A 26,497-nucleotide genomic window follows, 5' to 3' on the forward strand; every position below is an offset into this window, starting at 1 on the left:
TGGGCTGTATTAGTGGGAGCATTGCCAGCAGATCGAGGGAAGTGGCGAACAGCGGAGGCTAACAGAGGGAGTTTGTCTGGGAGTTCGCCTGAGGAGAGTGCACTGAGGCTTTCATCTTACAGGCTTCTCTGAGTAGTTACTGCAACAGCTGAGGAAGCACTTAGAAGGAAGGTAATATGGAAGGTAAGCGTTCAGCTGTTGTAACCTGCGCAGGTTGTGCCATATTTGTCTTTCTTCCACAGGACATAAGCAACTTTATCTGTACAAAGTGCAAGCTGGTCTCCATATTGGAAGAGAAGGTTCGAGGTCTGGAGAAACAAGTATCGACCCTGCATTGGCTAAGAGAAAATGAAGATTTCCTGGACAGACGTCAGGATATGCTTCTACGGGCACAACATTCTGAAGAATCGGAGTAGGCTGCGCAGCAGTGACAGAGGGACAGTGAAGAAATTTGGCAGCATGTGACCTCCAGAAGAAGAAAGAGGAGCGTCCATGTACCAGCAATGGAGATTCAGGTGAGCAACCGTTTTCACGTTCCTTCCACAGGTACTAATGTGGAGAGTGGACTAGATGATACATCTGAGGGAAGGGAGCAGAAGGAGACTCCACCGATTGGAAGGCATGAGATGCACTGTCCTAGGGATGGGGGTTCCATGACCACCGATCCCAAGAGAAGGAGGCGGGTGGTGGTGGTCGAGGACGCCCTCCTCAGGGGGACTGAGTCATCTATCTGCCACCTCGACCGGGAAAACCGAGAGGTCTGCTGCTTGTCAGGAGCTAGGATTCACGATGTGACGGAGAGACTGCCGAGACTCATCAAGCCCTCGGATCACTACCCCTTCCTGCTTCTCCATGTGGACACTAATGATATTGCCAAAAATGACCTTGAGCGTATCGCTGCAGACTACTTGGCTCTGGGAAGAAGGATAAAGGAGTTTGAGGTGCAAGTGGTGTTCTTGTCCATCCTCTCTGTGCAAGGAAACGGCCTGGGTAGAGACCGTTGAATCATGGAAGTCAACGAATGGCTACACAGGTGGTGTCAGAGAGAAGGCTTTGGATTCTTTGACCATGGGATGGTGTTCCAAGAAGGAGGAGTGCTAGGCAGAGATGGGCTCCACCTAACAAAGAGAGAGAAGAGCATCTTCGCAAGCAGGCTGGCTAACCTAGTGAGGAGGGCTTTAAACTAGATCCACCAGGGGAAGGAGACCAAAGCCCAGAGGTAAGTGGGGAAATGGGATATCGGGAGAAAGCACGAGCAGGAGAGTGCAAGAGGGGAGGACTCCTGTCTCATTCTGAGAAAGCGGGATGATCAGCGAGTTACCTTAAGTGCCTATACACAAATGCAAGAAGCCTGGGAAACAAGCAGGGAGAAGTGGAAGTCCTGGCACAGTCAAGGAACTATGATGTGCTTGGAATAACAAAGACTTGGTGGGAAAACTCACATGATTGGAGTACTGTCATGGATGGATATAAACTGTTCAGGAAGGACAGGCAGAGCAGAAAAGGTGTGGGAGTTGCATTGTATGTAGGAGAGCAGGATGACTGCTCAGAGCTCTGGTATGAAACTGCAGAAAAACCTGAGAGTCTCTGGATTAAGTTTAGAAGTGTGAGCAACAAGGGTGATGTCGTAGTGGGAGTCTGCTATAGACCACCAGACCAGGGGGATGAAGTGGATGAGGCTTTATTCCAGCAACTAACAGAAGTTACTAGATCGCAGGCCCTGGTTCTCATGGGAGACTTTAATCACCCTGATATCTGCTGGGAGAGCAGTACAGTGGTGCACAGACAATCCAGGACGTTTTTGGAAAGTGTAGGGGACAATTTCCTGGTGCAAGTGCTGGAGAAACCAACTGGGGCAGAGCTCTTCTTGACCTGCTGCTTACAAATTGGGAAGAATTAGTAGGGGAAACAAAAGTGGATGGGAACCTGGGAGTCAGTGACAATGAGATGGTCGAGTTCGGGATCCTGACACAAGGAAGAAAGGAGAACAGCAGTATATGGACCCTGGACTTCAGTAAAGCAGACTTTGACTCCCTCAGGAAACTGATGAGCAGGATCCCCTGGGAGAATAACATGAGGGGGAAAGGAGTCCTGGAGAGCTAGCTGTATTTTAAAGAATCCTTATTGAGGTTGCAGGAAAAAACCATCGCGATGTGTAGAAAGAACAGTAAATATGGCAGGCGACCAGCTTGGCTTAACAGTGAAATCCTTGCTGACCTTAAATGCAAAAAAGAAGCTTACAAGAAATGGAAGATTGGACAAATGACCAGGGAGGAGTATAAAAATATTGCTCAGGCATGCAGGAGTGAAATCAGGAAGGCCAAATCACACTTGGAGTTGCAGCTAGCAAGAGATGTTAAGAGTAACAAGAAGGGTTTCTTCAGGTATGTTAGCAACAAGAAGAAAGTCAAGGAAAGTGTGGGCCCCGTACTGAATGAGGGAGGCAACCTAGTGACAGAGGATGTGGGGAAAAAGCTAATGTACCTAATGCTTTTTTTGCCTCTGTCTTCATGAACAAGGTCAGCTCCCAGACTGCTGCACTGGGCAGCACAGCATGGGGAGGAGATGACCAGCCCCCTCTGGAGAAAGAAGTGGTTTGGGACTATTTAGAAAAGCTGGATGAGCAGAAATCCATGAGGCCGGATGCGCTGCATCCGAGGGTGCTAAAGTAGTTGGCGGATGTGATTGCAGAGCCATTGGTCATTATCTTTGAAAAATCATGGTGATTGGAGGAGGTCCTGGATGACTGGAAAAAGGCTAATGTAGTGCCCATCTTTAAAAAAGGGAAGAAGGAGGATCCGGGGAACAACAGGACAGTCAGCCTCACCTCAGTCCCTGGAAAAATCATGGAGCAGGTCCTCAAGGAATCAATTCTGAAGCACTTAGAGGAGAGGAAAGTGATTAGGAACAGTCAGCATGGATTCACCAAGGGCAAGGTAGGCCTGACTAACCTAATTGCCTTCTATGAGGAGATAACTGAGTCTGTGGATGAGGGGAAAGCAGTGGATGTGTTATTCCTTGAGTTTAGCAAAGCTTTTGATATGGTCTCCCATAGTATTCTTGCCATCAAATTAAAGAAGTATGGGCTGGATGAATGGATTATAAGGTGGATAGAAAGCTGGCTAGATCGTCGGGCTCAATGGGTAGTGATCAATGGCTCCATGTCTAGTTGGCAGCCGGTGTCAAGCGGAGTGCCCCAAGGGTCAGTCCTGGGGCCGGTTTTGTTCAATATCTTCATTAATGATCTGGAGGATGGCGTGGACCACACTCTCAGCAAATTTGCAGATGACACTAATCTGGGAGGAGTGGTAGATATGCAGGAGGGTAGGGATAGGACACAGAGGGACCTAGACAAATTAGAGGATTGGGCCAAAAGAAACCTGATGAGGTTCAACAAGGACAAGTGCAGAGTCCTGTACTTAGGACGGAAGGATCCCATGCACTGCTACAGACTAGGGACCGAATGGCTAAGCAGCAGTTCTGCAGGAAAGGACCTAGGGGTCACAGTGGACGAGAAGCTGGATAGGATTCAACAGTGTGCCCTTGTTGCCAAGAAGGCTAATGGCATTTTGGGCTGTATAAGTAGGGGCATTGCCAGCAGATCGAGAGATGTGATCATTCCCCTCTATTCGACATTGGTGAGGCCTCATCTGGAGTACTGTGTCCAGTTTTGGGCCCCACACTACAAGAAGGATGTGGAAAAATTGGAAAGAGTCCAGCAGAGGGCAATGAAAATGATTAGAGGGCTGGGGCACATGTCCTACCAGGAGAGGTTGGGGAAACTGGGGTTATTTAGTCTGCAGAAGAGAAGAGTGAGGGGGGATTTGATAGCAGCCTTCAATTACCTGAAGGGGGGCTCCAAAGAGAATGGAGTTAGGCTGTTCTCAGTGGTGGCAGATGACAGAACAAGAAGCAATGGTCTCAAGTTGCAGTGGGAGAGGTCTGGGTTGGAAATTAGGAAACACTATTTCATTAGGAGGTGGTGAAGCACAGGAATGGGTTACCTAGGGAGGTACTGGAATCTCCATCCTTAGAGGTTTTTAAGGCCTGGCTTGACAAAGCCTTGGCTGGGATGATTTAGTTGGTGTTGGTCCTGCTTTGAGCAGGGGATTGGACTAGATGACCTCCTGAGGACTCTTCCAACCCTAATATTCTATGATTCTAAGTGTAGTAATTTAGTACATTTTAATGTTTTACTTAATCAAGAAAGCATTTAAGAAACTTTAAACATCTCAATGTTGAATAATCAGTGCATTTATCTTTGTCTTATTTTAAAGTAAGTTTTTCTTTCTTGTCATACATTTTAAGATAATTACATTTTCTCTTGGGCACATTACTTTTGTTTCAGTTGTATTATACTGTACTATGAAGGTGATCAGTTGGTTACTACACTTTAATTGTATTCTATTCACCTTCCAGAATCTATACGAAGTGTAGTGAGACTGTAAACTTAAACTAATCTGGCGGTCTTCCTAACGTGAAAAACATCAGTACATTGTAGAAGCTGTAAAGATAATAAATAATAACATCACAGTAATCAATAATGCACTAGCCATTTGCTTCCAAGGATGTACATTCCATGATAGTCTAGATTATTATGAACGAGTTTGGTGTTCTCATTCTAATTCCCATTTGAGTACATCATAAAACCACCACTTCAAAAAAAATCAGCTGCAGAATGTTCTTTAATGTAGTCTAGGAGCGGAATAATAAGGGTGAGTTAGGTAAGTATTGAGATGAATTTGCAGAGTTGTATAGGAGATCTTGCACAGCATTGGCTTGTACTGCTGGCTTAGATGTGCTATTACTTCATTTTCATCAGCACTGAACTTTGTCACAAATACTAAATAGAAACAAAATTTACTTTTTCTTTTTTCATTGATTATGTATTTTTATATATATATCATATATATATGATTTGTAATGCTAAATATTAACACATATATGAGTGTGTAGAGATATATCGAAGTGGAACTGAGAGGAGTGTGAAGCCCTGACCTTTACAGTCCAACTCAACATAGTTAAGACTTTTCAGTTCACAGTTTCTGCTTTCTTCCCAATTTTAATAGGATGTTCTTTTCTTTTCAGCTCACTGATCCTCTGTGGAATTCAAATTAAGTAGCTGACGCACATGCATGAGATGTCTTCTGTCCCTCTCCCAACTTAATGGCATAAGGACTAAGTGAGGTCAGGAAAGAATTCCCCCCCTCCCCAGATCAGATTGGCATTGACCTTGTGTTTTTCTCCACTTTCCTCTGCAGTGTGGGGTGCAAGTCACTTCCCAGGATCATCTGGGTATCTCTCACTTAATCAATTTCCTGCCATGGCAAGGGCCTCGGATATTGGTGCACCTCAGTCCCTCTTATTTTCTGCATGTGGCACATACTAGTTTAATCTCCCTGGTCTAATTTCAGTTGTTGGGCTTACTATGAATGTGGATGGGCTGTGATACTCAGGAGGTCAGACTAGATGAGCTGGTGGTTCCTTCTGGTTTTAAATTCAATGATTTTATACACACACAACCAGATTCTTATGCTCACTCTCACTAGATTCTAGATATTTGCCAGTGATTTTTAACTATATTACACATAAAACAGTACATTAAAAGAAGGTTGCAAAGTCAAGCATTCAAAAGCTAGGAATTTCCAGAATTAAGATTGCCTATGCACTTGCCTGAGCACCAGCAGGAAAACAACTGAGTACATGAGAGGCAGTCTCCCTGCTCTTAGTTCCTTTGTCCGGTGCCAAAGTGTCTCACTGTTCCACAGGAATATGAAGGAACAATTGCAGGGAAAGTCTTGCTTAGTCCCTGCAACCTCAGGCTGGAGTACGCTCAGTTGCTCTGTGGGATGATGCATGTGTAGTCTGGTCACATGTAGTTGCTGTGTGGGAATGGAGCATGCTCAGTGCAGCTAAAAATCTTCAGAGAATTTAGCTACCAAATTCTATGAAGTCTCTACTTAGCATGTGTAAACTGAGATTTTTTCAGAGGACATGTACTTGACCCTTGTGATTCTTCATGGGAATAACAAAAGACTCATCCCTGACACAGTGGCGACCCTTCTGCCAAATTTCAAGTTCCTGTTCCAAAGCATTAAGACCATACAGCTTCTCAATTAAACAGTTGTAAGGCTATTTTTTTAATCATGAGCAAAACAATGTATGTCCACTACTCTCATTCTTGGAAACAGCTGAATCACGTTAGCTGAAACTTTTAAAAAATTTCAGCCTAAGACAGACATCTCAGATGGGAAATTTCAGCCCAAATGGTTAAAATTGGACGAAGTTATGAGCAACTGAAAATAGGGTCTTAATAGAAAGTGTAACACAACCTTAAATATAAGCAATTTTACCTGATCTAAATATAATATGTGCCCAGTCCTACCACTGATAATCACTTTTAGGAATTTGATTATAAAAAAGTAGCATAAGGGATTAGATTATTTCACCTCCAGGACTAGGGTCCACATCAATTCTGAGATCTTACATGAAGTTGTAACCTTTGGTTTGTGTATTTCCAGTTTGTATAAATAAGAATTAAAACCAAACTGAATTCTTTAAGGTTAGCGGCTCCAGGGTGATAACAGATAATATAAATTTAGTGGGGGAGTGTGAATGCCACAGTTAGCTAAGCAAACAGGTATTACAATTTAACCATACTGTACATTTATACTCATATTCTAAGATGAAATAATACATTCAGGGATTGATCATCCCTGAATGAGAAGACTGGGTATAATCCTTTCTCTAATGGTACCTTGATGATGGATGGGCGCACATATCTAAAATCAACATATAACCCCTTTTATAATCAATTATAATAATATCCCTTAATTAACTAGCATTAAATCCACCTTTTTTACCATAATTAAATATTTTGTACTTTCTCATTAGCCATTGAAAATTAAGCTTATTTTTAGTTAACACCCATTTAAATGCCATACCAATTACTCTAAATATAGATAAAATGTTAATGTTTTGGAAAACGTTAACTACAACACTTGTAAAAAATTTTGGACCAAAGCATGTTTACAACATAACCTAGGGTTATGTCCTAACTTATCTCTAACTTACCTCTGAATTGTATCACTTCATTTTATTCATATTTTACCAGGCCTTGCTTCACTATTTTAGGAAATAAATTTTTGGGCCTACATACAATTCAACACATTTCTATATAAACACAATCAATCATCATCTCTGTAGGCTACAAAGTGAATGTGGTGGTCTTGGCTCATTTCTCACAAATTGACATCACGAACACCATAATTTGGTGTTGGCATTCTCTGCTTCAGAAAGGATCAGTGTTGATCATATATGGAAATATAACTATATATTTCCTCTAGAAAAGGTGTCTATTTTAGGAGAGGGTTGCAGTTATTTGTGGAATGCTATCGTGGAAAAAACATACACTAAAGCTGTCAGAGTCCCTAACCTATGGACTAAAAAACTCAACTAAAAAAAAAATTAGCAGTATCTATGCAGATATTGCTATGACCCCAATTACCATAATATCAACACTTCTGTTACTTTCTGATTGGGTCTATTTCTTCAAGCATCATGGAAACAACTATTTGAAGGAGAGTTGGGTGAGAGAAACAAAAAGAAATAGTTCTTTTGTACATTGAGACCTTAGAGTACACTCCTAGTAATGTCTGCACTAGTCTTAGGCCAGGTCTATACTAAAAAGTTAAGTTGACCACCTAAATTGCTCAAGGGCATGAACAATCCACACTCCTGAGTGACACAGTTAAGCTATTCCTCAGTATAGACAGCACTAGGTCGAGGGAAGAATCCAAATCAAACTTGCTATAAGCATGTAGGACAGTTTTTCGGCTGGTGTAACTCATTGTGGCTTCATTGACTTGGAAATTGGTTTATGCCAGCTGAGGATCTGGACCACTGACATTCGAAACAATCAACAAGCACAGACCATTAATGTAGACATTCTTATATATTTTCTGGTGAGGCTTCACTTTTCTTTCTGCTAAAGTTCCAACTCAAGTTGTTTCTATCAGCCTGTATTCACACACGGGGGTATTAGAGGTCTCCATGAGTGAACAGAACACTACTTATTTGAGGTCCAAAGGAAAAGGAATCCCTTGCATCCGTCCAATCCAGGATCACTACGGGACTGCAGTTTTAAGGCTGCATTAGGCAACTTTACTAGTGCATGGAGAAAGCAGGTGGGTTGCCTGATGGAATCACATAGTCTTGGATGCACTTTCTTGCATTCAAAAATTCTTACTTCTGTGACACTGAAATGGACTTCATAAGGCACAGCTACCAAGAAGGCAGGGGTGCAGACCCAATGCACAGGGTCGCATACCTATTGCCATTTGTGCAGTGTGGAACTGCAAAATGGTGATCCAATAACATGGTGATAGGTGTAGTATAAGAACCTAGAACAATTAGACTGATAGTTCTGCTACTTATTAGTTTTTCATTCCCCTCTGGGATGAGTGGATGCAAGACACAATGCGCTTCCAAGTAAGCACTGGAGTTTCAGCTTCCCTTCAGTACATCTTGGGTAATCACAAGTAATCCTCTCACTGTGCTGAGATAGACTTATTTCAGCTTCACCACACATGTTCAATAGGACTGTACATTTGGAGAATTACCCTCATTTGATGGTCACTACAACTTCCCAGTCCCGTTATAATCGAAATGTTGGATCATTAAAGTCAATCTTCCAGGTGGAAACCCTGACCACTGTCTCACTCTCTCTCTCAATTTCCCATGTAAGATGCAGCCTGGCAATAATTAAAATGGTGTCTCTCCTCTGATATGGTAGGAAGTAACTGGATTAGAGAAGGCAACTTCAACTATTTACAGAATGCTTTTACATCTTTGAGGCCCCAGTTAGTTAAGTCACTTCAGTAAAGCTAAGCCATCAACATCCCTATAAATCATTGTTCATTTGTACACAAGCCATTGTTTCTCAGACAAGTACATTTAATAAGTGGAAATACACCCACTTTCTTTCTAGATATCTTGGAGTCAAGTACATTAGCATTTTGATGCATTGTACCTCAACGTAGCACCCTGTAATCCTCATTTTCATCATTTGTATATGGTTGAGATATTTCATACAAAGCATGCCCTTCAAACAAACTCATTGTTCTATCAAAATATGTGTATCATAATTATATAGAGAATTATGATATATTGTATGTCCAGGAGACGCCCACAGCTAGTTCTCTAGTGGCAACAAAGGAGGTGACCCACACCCAAACAGGCGTTAAGTGATCATCACGAGCTGAGCTATTGACCAGCAGCAGAATTATAAACAAAAGATTTACAATTCGGTAAGAGACAGTTGTGCAAAAACCATACAATGAGGACTGCTCAACTCTATGACTCAGCAAGGCCTAACAGGACATGCCTGGGCCAGTATCTTTCCTGGAATATTAATTGAGAGTATAAAATAAGGGACAGTGGCATCATGAGACCACCTCTCTCCTCCCCCCACCTACTCTGAAGGCAACAAGAATTCTGGGAAGACAAAGACTTTGAACTGGGGTAATTGGTCCCAGGCTGAGAAGGGAATTCAGCCTCTGTATTAACCTACCTACAACATCCAGTGGGGGTGAGAAAAGCTGTTTGATTTAAATCTTGCTTAGTTTGAGAGTTTAGGATTTAGAATGTGTGTCTACTTTTTATTTTCTTAGGTAACTATCTCTGACATTTATGCCTACCATTTATAATCACTTAACACCTTTCTGTGGTTGATAAACTTATTTTAATGATTTATCCTTACCAGTGAGAGTTTGTCTAACATGCTTGGGGAATCTGCTCAGATTACAAAGGCCGGTGCATGTCCACTATCCTTTGATGAAGTGGTGAACTAATTAATGAGCTTGCATTGCTCAAGAGAAGGTCTTGAGCAGTGTAAGATGGTACATTTCTGGGATGCAATGCTGGGGGGGATTTGCTGGTGTTTCCCTATGTATAGTTCATGAATGGTTTAGAGAGTATTCATGCTACTTAGTTGGGTATGTCCCTGCATGTTGTTGTCTGAGTGATCACAGCATCAGAAGAGGTTTGCTATGTGTTACTAGCAAAGCATTGTGAGAGAGAGCCCAGACTGGAGAGTTAAGGGGGCACAGTAGTCCCAGTTTCAGGTTGTACCCTGGGGACCCCATCACAGTCATCAAGCCTACTGTACCATTAGAGGAAGAAAATCTTTTTCCATTCTACACTGGCTACAATCTTATTATGACTTAGCTATAACTGTTATGGCATCAGGACAAGAATATGCAAACAAATTCCTATGCTCCATAGAAAAACTATGTTTTCCATTTCAATAAAGCAAGTCACTGAGTTCCCCCCCCCCCAGAAGTAACATAGTCCAAGACAATCATAATAACCAACTTTTTATTGACAGAGAAATTTCACTTTGGGCAGTGACTAGCTGAGATAATGACTCATTATACTAAGAGTATTTATTTTCAGTGGTGATTTAGAAGTATTCCCCCTTAATATTAATAATTATGCCTAGCTCAGATATAGCACTTTTCATCAGTAGATCTCAGAGCACTTAGAGTTGTGTGCTTCACTCCCAGTATTTTTTTGTTGCTGGAAGAGTTCCTTTATGAGTAGAAATATGTTAAAGTGTTTTCTGTCAGCAAGAAAGGAGTAAGGTCTGCTCCAGCCAATTATTTCCCCAGTATCATATGGAAGCCATTGTTGTTATAACATTAAAATAATATTTGGAGCAGACATACTGACTCTGAGTAGGATTTTATTTTGGACATATATTTGACATGCTCACTATAATAACCCACTCCTATTTTAACTGCAAACACTGCAATGGTATTTGGAGTGGGGTTAAGCAGATGTGAAAGACCAGCTAAATTGGGCATAAACACTGAGAAAAATGTTAGGGATAAGAAAATGTAATATAACATATTACCAGTCAGATGGCTTGGTCATATAAATCAGTATGTTTGACTTTCGGACTTCTCATACTAGTGCTCATTTTGATTCCTTGAGAGAAAAAGGATAATTCCATTGTTCTTCAACACTTTCTTTTGGCCAATCGATGGACCAGTATAAATATCAGTTTGGTAAAAAGTTAACTAAACAAACACTTCTTGTACCTTGTTTGAGTCAAAGCAATCCCTGTAATATAATAAAGTACATAATATTATCAGGTGCAAGAAAGGAAAGTGATGTGGTCCCTTTATAGATCATTTACATAGTGATAATTGGGCCTACAAATTTACTCTACTTGTAAACTCAGCTGTAAAAAGTATGTGAAATTTCATAAGATGTCACAGTAATCTAGAACAACAAATGTTAACGGGAACAGGTATGAAAAGGAGACAGAAAGACTGCATTAGTCTAAGCAAAATGGCTTACTGATATAACTCAAGGACTGTTAGGATCATGCTTGATAAACAAGAAAATGTGGGTGCAGAAATCAGTGAACCAAAATTGGTGTGGACCAAAAAAAAAAAAAAAAAAAAAAAAAGAGGGAATAGACTATTCCACCCATCATTTCCTTTGTGGGTCCTTAAGGGGAAGAAATGAAGAAGAACATATGAAGGCTACTAGAGTGAGCTTCATCATCATAACTGCCACCCACACTATTTCCTGGGCCTTTTTCATCCTGATTCTGAGAGCTGTCCTGACCAGATTGGGCCAGAGAGAGGGATTCAGATGACACTGCCACCCCTACAAGCTCCAGCTGAATCCCAAACACCATCTAAGATGAAACAGGATTGGACATTAACAGCAGCAGCAGCTCCTGTTCATCTCAGCTAACTTCTCTCTTACCCAAAAAGACAATTGCCACCATCTTTGACACCACAGAAGACATAGTCAAACCAGGTGGGTTTTCCTTCTAAAACCCTCTCCAGCTAAAGGGAAAGGGAACAAGAGATGTTGTTAAAATAAAAGCTTTATTTAATACTTTACATTGTTTTTCCTTCTTTTCTGTATCTTTAATGAAGGGTTAAAAGGATGTTTGCCATGGTACTAAGAACGCGGAGGATGCTGTATATTATTGTTTAATACTATTTAATATTGGACATTGACTGGATTGTGGTAACACCTCTGGCCCATTTATTCCATCTAAATTAATACAACAGAATGTAAGAACATAAGAACCGCCATACTGGGTCAAACCAAAGGTCCTCAGAGAGTGAACAGAACAGGTAATCATCAAGTGAGCCACTCCCTGTTGCTCATTCCCAGCTTCTGAATGTATATTGGCCAATCTATGAAACAACATATAAAGTATTTTTAAGAGACTACCCATTCAACCCTCCTTTCTATATTGGGAGTGTATGAATACAGTTAATTGTATGACAATATAGTTTCTCCATTAGGTGTAGACATGCTTGATCATTCCAGGCCAATGGCATCTTATCTACAGCAAGCCCAGAATGCAAATAACATCTCAGAGTCCACTTCTGTTACACATGTGTTGCAAGATTTCTTTCTGCTCTCCTACAAGTAGCAACAGCAGCCTGTGAGCTAACTAGGAGCCAGAAAGACTCTGGGTTTTAATCCCGTCTGAGTCACTGACTCATTGTCTAACTTTGGTTGAAACATGTGAGTTTTGTTTTTCCACTTAGTTTTGCTACCAAGTGAATCAAAAGCAGACCCTCACTGACAATCAAATGCTCAGCCGGAATGAAATACACAGGGTTAGTTAATTTTAAAATAGTAAAATTTAGGGTGCTTGGAATGTTCAGGCCTGAGTGAAATAGCAGCAGGTTTATTTTTAATAATTTTTCAGAAGTGACAGTTTAAAATGGGAATCAAAGTGGCATTGGGTAATTTTGGCAGAATTGCAAGAGGCCAATGAGATATAAATACATTTCCAGCAAAAATATGCTAATCATATCTTAACTGTTTGGGAAAGAATTTCACTACATCAATAACAAGTTACATGACAGATATGGAAATGTTATGATAGAAAAACCACATGCCCCCGACTTAAATAAAAAATGGACACAGTCCAAAAACAAAAATGTTGTTTCTTCCAATGAAAAGGCATTTAAAATAGACAGGATTTGAAGGACCATAGAGCATCTAGGAGTTCTTGGGGAAAAAAAAAAAAAAAAACCACAGAAAGGTTAGAGATCTGGAGAAGGCAAAAGCAGTATCAGGAAGCTGAACTAGCTTAAACTAATTTATTATCACAGACACCCAGGGCCGGCGCTACCATTAAGGCAAACTAGGCGGTTGCCTAGAGCACCAAGATTTGGGGGCGCCAAAAAGCGGTGCCCCCAATTTTTTTTTTTACAGCGTTCCTGGGCTGGGCTGCCGGCGGTGCACTGACATGTGCGGCTCAAACAATGCCGCACAAAATTTTGTGGGGAAAAAAAGTGTCACTAATTTTGCTCAGCATTAATATTAAATTACTTTGCAAACATTAACTACTTAAGCTTCACAACAACCTTATGAGGTACATAAAGGCACTTATTCACACATTGCAGAAGGAGGAACAGAGAAAATAGAAGGTGTCAGTGTAGCTAAGGTCACGTTGAGCTAGACAAGTAACACAGGACTTTTGATTCTTAGTGCCCTGTGCCAACCACTGTAGCAAAAGGGGATTTCATGTACACATTTATACAATGAGGACCATCATACAAGTGTAGTCAGAAACACAAAACAAAATTAAAAACAGAAATAGCATGCATACATGTGACTGCTAGCCACATGCATTTACTCTTGAGATCTTAGCGTCTTTGCATTTAGAATACATTTGCAATATACTTTTCTTAAATTTGGATACCCAGGAGGCTGGGATAGATTTGAAAGAACCCACAAACATAAATCAAAGTGATTTCCACATCAGTATCTTTTCATGTTGTCTTTCTCTAAGTTCTGTTCAAATTAAGTTTTAATGTAGCTTTTGTTAGTGCTCAGAAGTACTAGGCAAAGGATGCCAAATGTACTCCAAAGATATTTTCCTTCTCTTCTTATATGGTGAACTACATGATCTCAATTGTAACTATTACAGTGCCCAAGTATTACTTTGATCCCAGATTGCTGAGTATTATTATGGCACTGAAGTGCAAAAAAAAAAACAAAACCAAACCTGTGATGACTGCTAATTGCAACTTCACATTTCATAGAGTCCAAGAATAAAACAGGTTCACCATAATAAATTAGATAAATAAGCCTGTTTTACTCTTTGTATATTTCACTGATTTAAGCTGCTTAAAGTATGTTCACAGCAATCTAATTAATTTCAAATGCACAGATAACATTGTTGTCAAACCATACTGACTTAATTTACAGCTTGTTCTTTAAATGAAGAAGTACATAAAATCCAAGCTGTTAACTATTATTTTCAAGAACTCTGTATAATGCCATTTTTCAACAAAGAGTATAGCCATTTTTCAGTTTTTTGCAAGTGCAAAATGGATTATGTTCCTCCCTTTTTTAAAATCCATATAACTCTTATGGGCTTTGATTGAAAAAGGAATGTTTTGTAGAACAGTAAATCCATAAATAGGATTAGTCCCATTTGATATTTTAAAAACTATTAAATTTAAAAATTAAAATTAAATTTAAAAAGTTTAATATTCGTCACCCATACAAAAAACAAAGACAACCCCCCCGCACCAAAACCACCCACCCCTAAGGACTTCCATATACAGACTATGATTCTTAATTATTTAGTTTTGTTAGGGTAACCATTCTAGTTTGTTGTGCCTATTATGTTATTTATAGAAACCATCCAATTATATCTTTAATCAAAACAGAAATAAAAATCTGTTAAGACTTTTAATGGCTTTTTAATTTAAATAGTTAAGGACAGATTAGAGTTGTCCATAATTAATTAAAAATACAGGAGCCATGATTCTGTTAGCCATCAGCATGGAAAATGTAAGATCACAGAATCAAGAGTATATGCACTTAGGGGCAATCTTGCAAGTACTTAATTTCAAGCACTCAAATTACTGGGAGTACTCAGAGTACTAAACACTGTGCTGTACTTTGCATCTGCAGGATCAGACCTTTAGAATGGTGTGATACTTTATTTAAACTTTATGGGCCATATTCTGATGTCAATTACACCACTGCAAATCCAACACAAGTCCATTTTCTTCAGTTTGATTTATGACAGTGAAACATCAGAGTCTGGCTAGATATGTTCTATGGTAATCCTGGGTGTGTTAGCTTCCTCCGATGTTTAGTATTTGGCCCCTGAAGATATTCAAAAATTCTTGTACTGTCCCTGGATGGTAATAAAATATTTGGGCCTAACAGTGTCTGAAGTTTTGCAGAGGCTGGCTACAGTAGGGAAAGTTGAGCGGTCTGGTGCTTAGTTGCTATTGGATGTCATTTCATTTCTCAGATTTACCTTATACTTTGACCAACTAGTCTCAAAAAAAAAAAAAAAAATCAAATTTGAGATCTTGTCATTCTCTTGCTGATGACAAACCTGTTAATCTCTACAGTAAGTGGAACCACAATGATGTCAGACAGACATGTTCCCTTGAGATTCACTGTGCAGTAGGTGGTGTGGGATTGTTTTATCTTTAGATCCCCGCCCCTCAAATTGTAAATGATCTTTATTTAAATAGGACGAAATATTTGCAAGAGCTGGATGAATAATATTCATTTAACATTTTGAATCATTGAGTTTTGGTTAAATTGGTTAAATTGTTTAATTAATGTTTGATATTATTCAACCAGCTTTATAATATGGTTGAACAATATTTATAAAATATTTATTCAATTAGTTTTTGCGTCGCTGTCAGATAAGGTATTCTTGACTAATTCTGTATTTTGTTTGATCATTGCTATATATATTGAGATTTGCTTCCTGCCTACTATCATATTCTCTACCCCATGATCATTTTTTCTGCCATATGTTTAAGTTATTTCTATGACTATTTTCTTTGTTCTCTAGACCCAGTCCTGACTTCTCAACCCGACGTACCTTATTCCTACAGATCAATTCGAGTTTTGGTTCAGGTCTACCATCCCAAACTATGAGGTCCCTGGAATACAGATCTAGGTGTTAAGCCAAACCATTTCACAGCTGGAGTTCATGTCTACTTTTTTCTTTTCTCCCATCTTTTCCAACAAATCATCAACATGCTGGTTAAAAACTTCTATTTGGGTATCCAAGCAGACAGATTAAGAACCTGGTCCAAAGTCTTAGCATTCTATCTTTCATCAAGTCTTGTCACTTTTCTTTCCATAATATTTCCAAAATTTTCTAATTCCTTTCTGTCTGCAGTGAACCACTAGAACAAATCCTCAGCTGATGTAAATGAACTGTTTAAAAACAAGTATTTGTGACCACTTCTGAGCTCCTTATTCTGATGAGAGTTTTGCTTGAATGAGTAATGCATGATCAGGTCCCTAGTTCATAGGTGCATTTCTAAACAGCTTGAATGCATATTTATATAAGAAGCCCCAAAGTGTCTATTAGGTCTATTTCATTTACTGTTTTGAATTAGTTCTATGTCGAGTATTCTTTTCAATTCTCCTTCTTTCCATATCCAAAGGATAGAAATGCCCACAAAACAGCCATTTTTATTTCATTAGTAAATAATGTTTTCACCCTTCAGCTCATAGAGAGCAGAGGCTCCTTACTAGCTTCCCTCCCACCCCCAACCTGGCAGCTATGCCTCCACCTCCCTCAATCCCACACTGCCCCATTCCCTTTGGGGAACTCTAGAATAGCTGATGACACTAACCCTCCTTGTATGCAGACTGTGCAAACCAGAAGATTCCGGCTGACACTTGCATAGGCAAATGTTTTGGGGAGAGCTTTCTGAACCTTTTTTCCTGCCCGTCCGCTCCCCAGGCACTGAAACTGAAATAACCAGAATCTGGTCCAAAGTTTGTGCCACAAACTGACAAAAGCCAGGAAATGGAAAGATACAACTACTAATCTTCTCCTTAAGAGCAGCTGTGCTATTTAATGTCTTACTATATACTTTGTGCATGAATGGAGGACAGGGGAGGGATAGCTCAGAGCCTTAACTTTGAACATCCTGGTTTTTGTCAGTTCATGCCACAGTCTTACTGTTTTTCCAACTTAATTTTCTGCCCTGACAGTAATTTGTTCTGTGTGGTTTTAACATGTGTGAACTGGAGATATGGGAGGTTATTGATAATAATAAGGCTTTGTTACAGATTTCATCTCATTTTCCTTCAAGCATTTTTATTTTTACAGTGCTTCCTTAATCAGACTGTTCCAAACACCGTGACTAACAGCTGTATGGAAGGATTCTGAAAAACCGCAGTGCAATTTATCATGAAAGATAAGATGCTAAAACACACACAAGGAAAATGGTAAATCATATTTAAATTAACAGCTCTTGAGGGCCTTTTGACTAAGGGGGTCCTTTTAGTTGTTGTTATGTTAATGTATCTCCATGCTTCAACAGAAATCCAAGTCTGTATTTCAACAATGCTAATATGCCAAAGGTCATCCAGTAACTATGGAATATAAGCAGATTCGGAGAACATTAATAATTTGAGAACAAAATTATTTCAGCAAATAAAGATTAAGATAAAGATGCACAATTGAAAGAAACTTTGTGACCAGAATTGAGATGCAGTAAAACTACTCTGGGGTTTTGGTTCTTTAATATCTTATTGTCTTGGGAGGCTTTTACTTCCAGCTAGTGATGTGAGCATAAACTATCCATTGTGCTTCCCCCAAAATACCTCCTTTTAGCCTGCTGTACTGACCCTATGCTAATTCCTGAAGTACAATGGTATGTTATGCAATGCTTTCAGTAATTACCGTTGTGTATTAGCAAATGGGGTTCTGGCACTGAAATGCCTTTTTTCTAAATCCTTAACTCCTGGAGGGGATTCTTTGAGAAGATTACAGTGCACCAAGAGACATAATGTTGCCCCCAAGACAGTAAAGTACTGGATTAAGAATATATATACTCACCACCATCTTTCCATGAGAGATCAAAGCCTCAACTACAACAGAGACCTACATTTCTGGAATGCAATTTTATAGTCACAGTCTTTCCAATTTAGAAATGAGTCATTGATATCATCATTAGCAAGGATTTTTTTTTTAAATGTTATCTGGAGGGAAACAAACTCATGCTATTGTTTATTTAGAATTTTCAGTTTAAAACAAAATACAAGGGACTTAGGGAAATTTTTTTACCAAAATGTTATTACATTAGTCAGACGCATAGAAAATTACCTAATTCATTGCTCTGCCAACGAAATTGTTCCCTTCAGTTCAGTTTTGTTTGTTCCCTTTGATCCATCTTTAACCCTACTTACATGCCTTGTGTCCTCCACTCTGCCATTTCTACTTCCTTTCAAGCTCCCTTTGTATCAAAATTCCAAAAAATGCCTCTCTGTTTTCTGTCATCATTCCCCTTATCTGAAAAGGTCTCTTGATCCAATATTCCATACAACCTCCTTTAAATACCATCTCAAAACCCACTCTCACCCCCAATTATTTAAGGCTGACCTCCATTCCCATGCTAACATATTCAAAATAAACTTTAGGAGCCAGATTGTCAGCTGGTATATATTGTCAGTGTCACAGAAATCAGTGGGAGTTATTGCCATTTCACATAAGCTGAGAATGTGACCCACAGTACATAAAGGTGCTAATATGATGCACACAGTATGAAAATAAGTGACCTCATGATCTTAGATTGTGTAACTCTCTCTGCTGTTCTCACCCCACTGCCTGTTGACAGTTGTCCCAGTGTTGAGTCTTACGTAACCTAGACTTTAATCTCTTATGTTGTTTTTCAGATCCCTGAAGTCAGCCTCTATGTTACCCTATAGCACAACTTTATGTATATGTGTCAACAGCATCAAATATTTATAGTCACTGAGGGATCTTTTTAACTTCGAGGAACCTTGAATACTACAAGAGCTCAGCAAATCATACAAAAAGAAGATTTGTCAAAAATTTACTAGAAAAATATCACAAAATATGTTGTGTAAATCAATGAATATTTTTCATACTGACTCTAATTGTTAGTGCCTAAGTGCCACTAAGTTAATTTGACTTTGCCTCCTCTTTTTTTCTTACCCAAGAGCAGTGTCTTGCGTATACTTTAAAAAAAAATTAATCTCAAAACTACTTCTAGCAGTCACGGTAATTACTGTTTCCTTAGCTGACAGGTTGAAACGAACTGTACTTGATGGCATTGAACAAGCATTTGTTCAATAACTACAGCACTAGCTAATCTCAATCTGTTTTCAAACAAACAATCTATTTTTTAATGTGATTCAAAACAGAACAAGAAACTATCTTGGGTGGTAGACAGGAAGATGGAAGAATCTTGGCTAAGACAGGAAACTGTGTTTAAGAATCCAAAGAAATCAAGACAAAATTTGATAGACAATTAGGATTCAGGCCAAAGGTACAACGGGAGCTGGATGAGGCCCATAGAAGTCAATGGGAAGACTTTTGGATCTTACCCAGTTCATAGTGGTGGAGATAGGGATGTATAATCCTTTTATAATAACAACTTCTTTACATTTAATTTTCTTTTGCAGGGATACTGTGTTGGGTTATCCAGTAAAGGGTCATCAAAAGTAAACTGATCAGAAAGTTCACTGTTGGACAGGTTTAACTTTGTGTCATAATGAGCAACATAAAACCAGTGCAACAATATGAAACAATGCAACTACAAAGAAATAGCTTTGAATATGAAGCAAAACTTGTAGATTTTGAAAAGCTTTTCTCCAAGTTCATGCATTGACACTAGAGCTTTGCAAGTTTTTGCCAGTAAGAAACGAAGAGTAATTTTTGCAGCAAAGCTATTTTTCCCTCCTAATAAAAATTAAACTTATACATCACAGTGAAGGGTGTGAGCTCAAGGTCAAATACTATATTCTACTTACCGTGACTTAATTTTACAAAGGTGGCCAGCAGCTTTTAGATTTGCCACATGGAAAGATTTCTGCGTTGTGCAGGGACGGATAAAAAACTTAGGAGAAAGTCCAATACTGTATTTCAGTTTTTTTGTGCAAGCTTGGAAGGAAAATAAAAATAGATTATCTTTGATTTTAAGAGCCTGCAATTCTTTTTATCTGTGAGGAATAAAGACATATTGGGCTGCATTCTTTTTGCCTTCAGATATACAGATTCAAAAATGCATTAACTATGAGAAATTGCATGAATGTAACTGAGGGCAGAATTTGACCCATTATCAAGCTATAAGCATCAAACTACATAAAATGATGTTTTAGAGTCTAATGCCTAAAAAGCTCACATCCATGCTTACCTATAAATAGCTCCTATACCATTTGAATTAGAAGCATGAGGGAAGATTAGAATGGCCGTTAAATACAAAGCAAAATATAGTTTACTCAACTAAGGAAAAAAACATACTAGACATATTTAAGAATAAATGCCAACAGCATCACGAGACTTATCTGACCAATCACAACTAAACAACACAGCTCATATTGGTTCTAATTAGGGCTGGCCAGGAAACAAGAACTCAATTTCATGACAAATGCTGAGGTTTCAACATTTGTTTCCAATTGGATATATAAAGAAATCAAGTTCTTGAGACATTTTTTTGCATAGAAAAAAAGACTGTGTGCACCCACCAGAGAACAGCCAATATGGTCAAGTGGTTAAGGCAGTCAGGTGGGAGACCCAGTTTCAAGTCCCTGCTCTACTTGAATCAGAGTTTAATAAAAACTTGAAGCATTAAATATGACTATGAATCAAAATTAACAACTTATTACTTATTTATGAGGTTGGAAGGGATGGGGATTGTTGGGTGTCCTATTTCTTTATGCTTCCCAAATACAGCTATATTTTCATCAGCTGTCAATGTACCAAAGCTGAATTATTTAAATTTCATTTTTACAAAATTAAGGGAAATTTCAGCACGAAAAACCCCAAACAAACACTAAAGGAAAGCAACATTTTATGAAATGAGAACAAATTTGCCAAAGTGCAAAGGCTAAAATTTGACAGTGAATATTTGTGTTTCAGAAAGAGTTTGGTTGCCCTGTGATTCTCTTTTCCTAAAAGAAAGCTTAATTTTGACTATAGAATAAGGACCTGATCTTGCAGCTGTCACTTATTCAGGTAGCTTCTTTGACTTAAAATGGGGCTACTTTGGGGCCTAAAAGATGCAATATTTGGCCTTAACGATGTCTGATCAATGGTCTGCCTCAGTAAACTTTGATTAACAATCTATGGCAGATTTTGAACTGGTGAACTAGAGCTGAAAAGCGTTAAACACCAGTCCCCCAAGCAATCCACCTATTCCCTTTATGAGAAGGCTCTATTTTAAAATGTCAATAAGAAATAAAAACCAACTGTAAATGTTCTGGAAAAGTGTCTGGGTGCAACCACAGCTTTGATCTGTGAACATTCCTGAGATTGAGACATTTGCACATGGGACTGATTTGTGTGTGAAATCACTATTTTAATTTTGATTTTGGAATCTCAACAGCAAAGACTGGGAACAGGCTAGAGGAAAGCAGAGTATTTTGCTACCTTATCCTCCTTCAAATCCCTTAAGATGTGCCTATACTGTGATCAAGTGCAATTCTGTTTTACCTCCAGCCACTATTTCCATGGAGGGCCTCCTGAAGCAGGACACCAAGATGCATATGTCCCACCAGTCATGTGGACTTGGGAAAGATAGAAAGCTTTTAGAGGAACCAGACAGGGACTCAGCAGGCAGCAAACCCAGAAGCATCTACAGTATGGATCTTCAGTGACTGATGATGTCATCAGACTCTTTCCCCAGTTTTTACTCTGGACATTTTTTCCCTCTGTGCTGATTGTGCAGGAGTAAAAGCCAGTCACCTCATTTCAGCCTCACTTCACACACCCTTCATGCCTGCTTATCCCTCCCTTCTCACCTCTTGCTCACCCTCAGCATCTCCTTTCTTCTTTTCTCATTATCTAATCATGCTTTAACAAATCCCCCCTAAAAAATAAAAAGAAAAAGCCTCACCCAAAAGAAAAAAAAATCATGGAACTAACCCATCATTTGCTGATCATCACATTGCTCACTATGCTTTTGTTTTCCCCCACCCCTTGTCTGAGTTGTCTATTTAAACAGTAAGCTTTTCAGGGTAAGACTGTCTCTCACTATACAAAGTGACTAGCACAATAGGGTCATGATCTTAGTTAGTCTCTAAGTAGTACCTTAACACAAATAATAACTGGTGAATAAAACCGCTACCATCTGACAATGGCTGAGCAAGTGGAACTGAACTGAGACATAAACTTGCTATAGCAAAAACATGAGTTACTATATTCAGCTTTGTGCATTTTGTTGCTCTCTCATTTTACCAATCTCCTCCTCCCATGCTTGTCTATTTCAACTGTCTTCTGTCCCCTGTCATATCTAGATCATAAACTATTTGGGACAGTGACTATTTTCTCCATGTGTTTGGACAGCCATGGCACAATGGGATCCTGACCAGTGCCTGGGGTCCCTAAATGTTACCATAGTATAAATTATAACAACAACAGCTTACCTATGCCACTAGCAGACAGGGACAATATCTTGTTTTTCATGTGTTATTTCGGGACCTCTCACTGCCCTGCTCAGAAAAAAAAAATGGCCTTCCAATATGATACCAGTGTGTTATAAATGGCAATTAACCTCCACTGTGGCATCATCCTACAGGTAGAACTTCTGGGAATTACATCACAATGTGTTCAGTAAACTATAGCCACAGATAATAGAGTTAGTAGTCATCTAGCAAGTAGTTAAATGCCTGCCAGGCAATTAGTTCTGACAGCGACTTCTATGCTTCATAGGGTAAATCTTACAATTTCTGGTGGGTTGATTCAAATCTACAGAACTAACAACTAACAATCATAATATCCAAAATTACAATAATCTAAAAATTATAATATCATTAAAACTATTTGGAAAATATAGTGCTCATTCAGGGGGTCAGATTAATAATCCTGGTTCATAATATTTAAACATCCTACTACAATCTCACACAGTTTTCCGTAGCTGGCATTTTGTTAGTAGCAAGTGTGGACTAGCATGAAGGGATTTAATTTATGAAGAGCTTGGGGACATTATCTGATTGCTTAATACCTTCTTGATTGATGCTCAAACAAGATAATTGTTACTTGGTATTTGCAACTGTCCAACTCTTACTTGAAGTGTTTTGTGTAATCCTTTTAATCCATAGGAAAAGCTAGAATAAAAAGCCAGATAACTACCTTACAACAGTTCAAGATTTGTGATATTTTAAAAAGCATAAAGGAAACATTTATATTGAACTGATGCCCTAAACTCTATGGATTGCCTTAGGGCTAGGCATGCTATAGTTAAATATGCAATATAAACAGTGTTGCTCTGAACAGATTGTTGTGATCAGATGTATTTACCATACCTTGATTTTTGTTGTGACAGATATGGTAATTTCCTGCAATATCTTTAAACCTTATTGAATTAAGTTTAAGTATATTTGGGGTCCATTGTACTAAATACAAAAATGTATATAGTATTATGGGCTGGGACTGGATATAACCTCTCAGTACAGCCTAGATGATCAAAGGACTATATTGAACAATGTGCCAGACAAGAATAGACTTTAGAGACCATAGGCACCTACTCTGTGGGTGCTCCAAGGCTCAAGCACCCATGGAAAAAAACCTGGAGGGTGATCATCACCCACCAGCCTACAAGTCAGCGCCTGTGTTAGAGACAATGTGTGTGTGAAGTGGATTTCATGGGAAATCCTGAGGGAAGTTAATGCAAATTCCCCATCTCTGGTTATGCAAAAACCCTGCCTTATGAAGCTATGCCCTGAGGCGAGGGTCTTTATTTGCTGATGACCTCTTCTTGGGCATTTGACATAAAAGGCCAGAGCCATATAAAGAAACAGATGAACTGCCCCACTGGTTGTTCTTGTTCTGAATCTGAGACTAGAGACTGTTGTGAATTTGTAACCAAAGGAATACTCAGTTGTGGGTTTTGGATGACTGACACCTACCACAGCCCACAGGTGGAGTTGGGGTGATTTCTGATAAGCTTTTTAGCATGTTTGTAGGTTCTGTCATTTTTAATACATTTTATCTGCAATGTTTTCACCTTAAGAATAAGTTTGCTTGCTTAGAAAGAGTTGTGTGATAACTATTGACTTTTGGCAACTACACTGTTTAGAGCCTTCAGGGAGAAAGCAAAATGCAAAACACTGGTCTGTTTAGGAATTCTGACTTGCTGGGGAGGTTGGCAGGGAACTGCACAGCCTGGAAAAAACCCTGGTCAGGAGGGAGTGTGACATAGGTGATGACAGGCCCAAGAGAGCTGATGGCTGAGGAGCTCAGAACCTAAAGTGGTTTCTCTGAGGGACCACTGATGGGGGAAATACAAGTGCAGCTGTCCCAAACTCTGACATCACTAAATTAAGAGAGTGGAGGATTTATCCATGCCTTTACTCTTCCACAGGGCTGATGAGGTGTTTCCAGATGTACTTCCTGGAAGAATGACCCCTAGGAAAAGTGCAATTATACTATTATAATTAGCATACCTTTCATTGTGAAATATCACAAACCACTCTAAAAGATTTATGCAGGAATTACTTTGTCCTCCACTGAAAGGAAGCCACATCTGACTTGAAATGTAGCATTACCCTGATGAGCAGTATTACACAACAATTTAGAATAATAAGTTCATATCCGATCTAACAAGGAGAGGGGTAGGAAGATAGAATTAGGAATTTGTACATCTTATATGTTAATAGCCATATTCTTGTGACGAGTACTGTGAAACTTTTTAATAGCCACATGTGGTGAAAGTGTTAGAGCTTAGGGCATATTAGTAGATGTGTTTTCCCCCTCCACCACTCCAGTGCTGTGACTGATGATACCAACTGGCAAAGGGGTGCATAAAGTTACAGGGATTGCCGGGGTCTGATATTTGCATTTTAGTTCACTAAAGAGTATCATGTAAGGTTTCTACTGAAAGTCTGGGTCACACTGGTCATAATTACTTTGCACATTATCTGCACACACATTTTGCAAAGAGATATGTATGTATTTTGGAAATTATGTTCTTAGGTCACCCAGGGGTAGCTTGCTTTAAGGTAGTGTGACAAAGTTCCTCCTCTATCTTGGTGGGTCCTGTGCTTATTGGTGAATTTTCTTGCCTCAGAGATTCACCATGTGGGTTGGGGAACAGCCCAGAGACCTTCCCCTCTGGGAGAACCCACAGTCCAGGTCAATTGGGAGGTTTGGGGGGGAACCCAGGCCTGCCCTCTCCTCTGGGTTCCAGCCCAGGGCCCTGTGGACTGCACCTGTCTATCATGCCTCCTGTAACAGCTGCATGACAGCTACAACTCCCTGGGCTACTTCCCCATGGCCTCCTCCAAACACCTTCCTTAGTCTCACCACAGGACCTTCCTCCTGGTGTCTGATAACGCTTGTGCTCCTCAGTCCTCCAGCAGCACACCCTCTCCTTGCACCTCTTACTCCCAGCTCCTCACATTACAAACTGAAGTGAGCTCCTTTTTAAAACCCAGGTGCCCTGATTAGCCTGCCTCAATTGATTCTAGAAGCTTCTTCTTAATTGGCTCCAGGTGTCCTAATTAGCCCACCTGCCTTAACTGGTTCTAGCAGGTTCCTGATTACTCTAGTGCAGTCCCTGCTCTGGTCACTCAGGGAACAGAAAACTACTCATCCAGTGACCAGTATATTTGCCCTCTACCCCACTGGTCTGGGTCTGTCACAGTAGGTTTCACCACACAGGTGGTGTGAGACACTTATCTCCCTAAATGACTTGGGTATTGTGGAGTTTAGTGGAAGTTGATTTGCATACGGAGTCAAATGGTAATGAAGAGATTGTGGGGACCCTGAGAAAAGAAATTAACAGGAAGAGGTGAATAGCCACAGAGGGAATCCTGTTTATAGCTAAAGAACAAAAGACTGGTTAGTATATCTATACTGGTACTAGAAAAGGTTTAGAAAAGGGCAACTAAAATGATTAAGGGTTTGGAATGGGTACCGTATGAGGAGAGATTAAAGAGGCTAGGACTTTTGAGCTTGGAAAAGAGGAGACTAAGGGGGGATATGATAGAGGTATATAAAATCATGAGTGATGTGGAGAAAGTGGATAAGGAAAAGTTATTTACTTATTCCCATAATACAAGAACTAGGGGTCATCAAATGAAATTAATAGGCATCAGGTTTAAAACAAATAAAAGGAAGTTCTTCTTCATGCAGCGCACAGTCAACTTGTGGATCTCCTTACCTGAGGAGGTTGTGAAGGCTAGGATGATAACAGAGTTTAAAAGAGAACTGGATAAATTCATGGTGCTTAAGTCCATTAATTGCTATTAGCCAGGACGGGTAAGGAATGGTGTCCCTAGCCTCTGTCTGTCAGAGGGTGGAGATGGATGGCAGGAGAGAGATCACTTGATCATTGCCTGTTAAGTTCACTCCCTCTGGGGCACCTGGCATTGGCCACTGTCGGTAGACAGGATACTGGGCTAGATGGACCTTTGGTCTGACCCGTACAGGCTTTCTTATGTCCTAATGGGTGCATAAAGACACCCTGGCATCCTTCATCTG

The sequence above is a fragment of the Trachemys scripta genome, chromosome 5 (assembly GCF_013100865.1).
Source record: "Trachemys scripta elegans isolate TJP31775 chromosome 5, CAS_Tse_1.0, whole genome shotgun sequence".
Taxonomy (NCBI): domain Eukaryota; kingdom Metazoa; phylum Chordata; order Testudines; family Emydidae; genus Trachemys; species Trachemys scripta.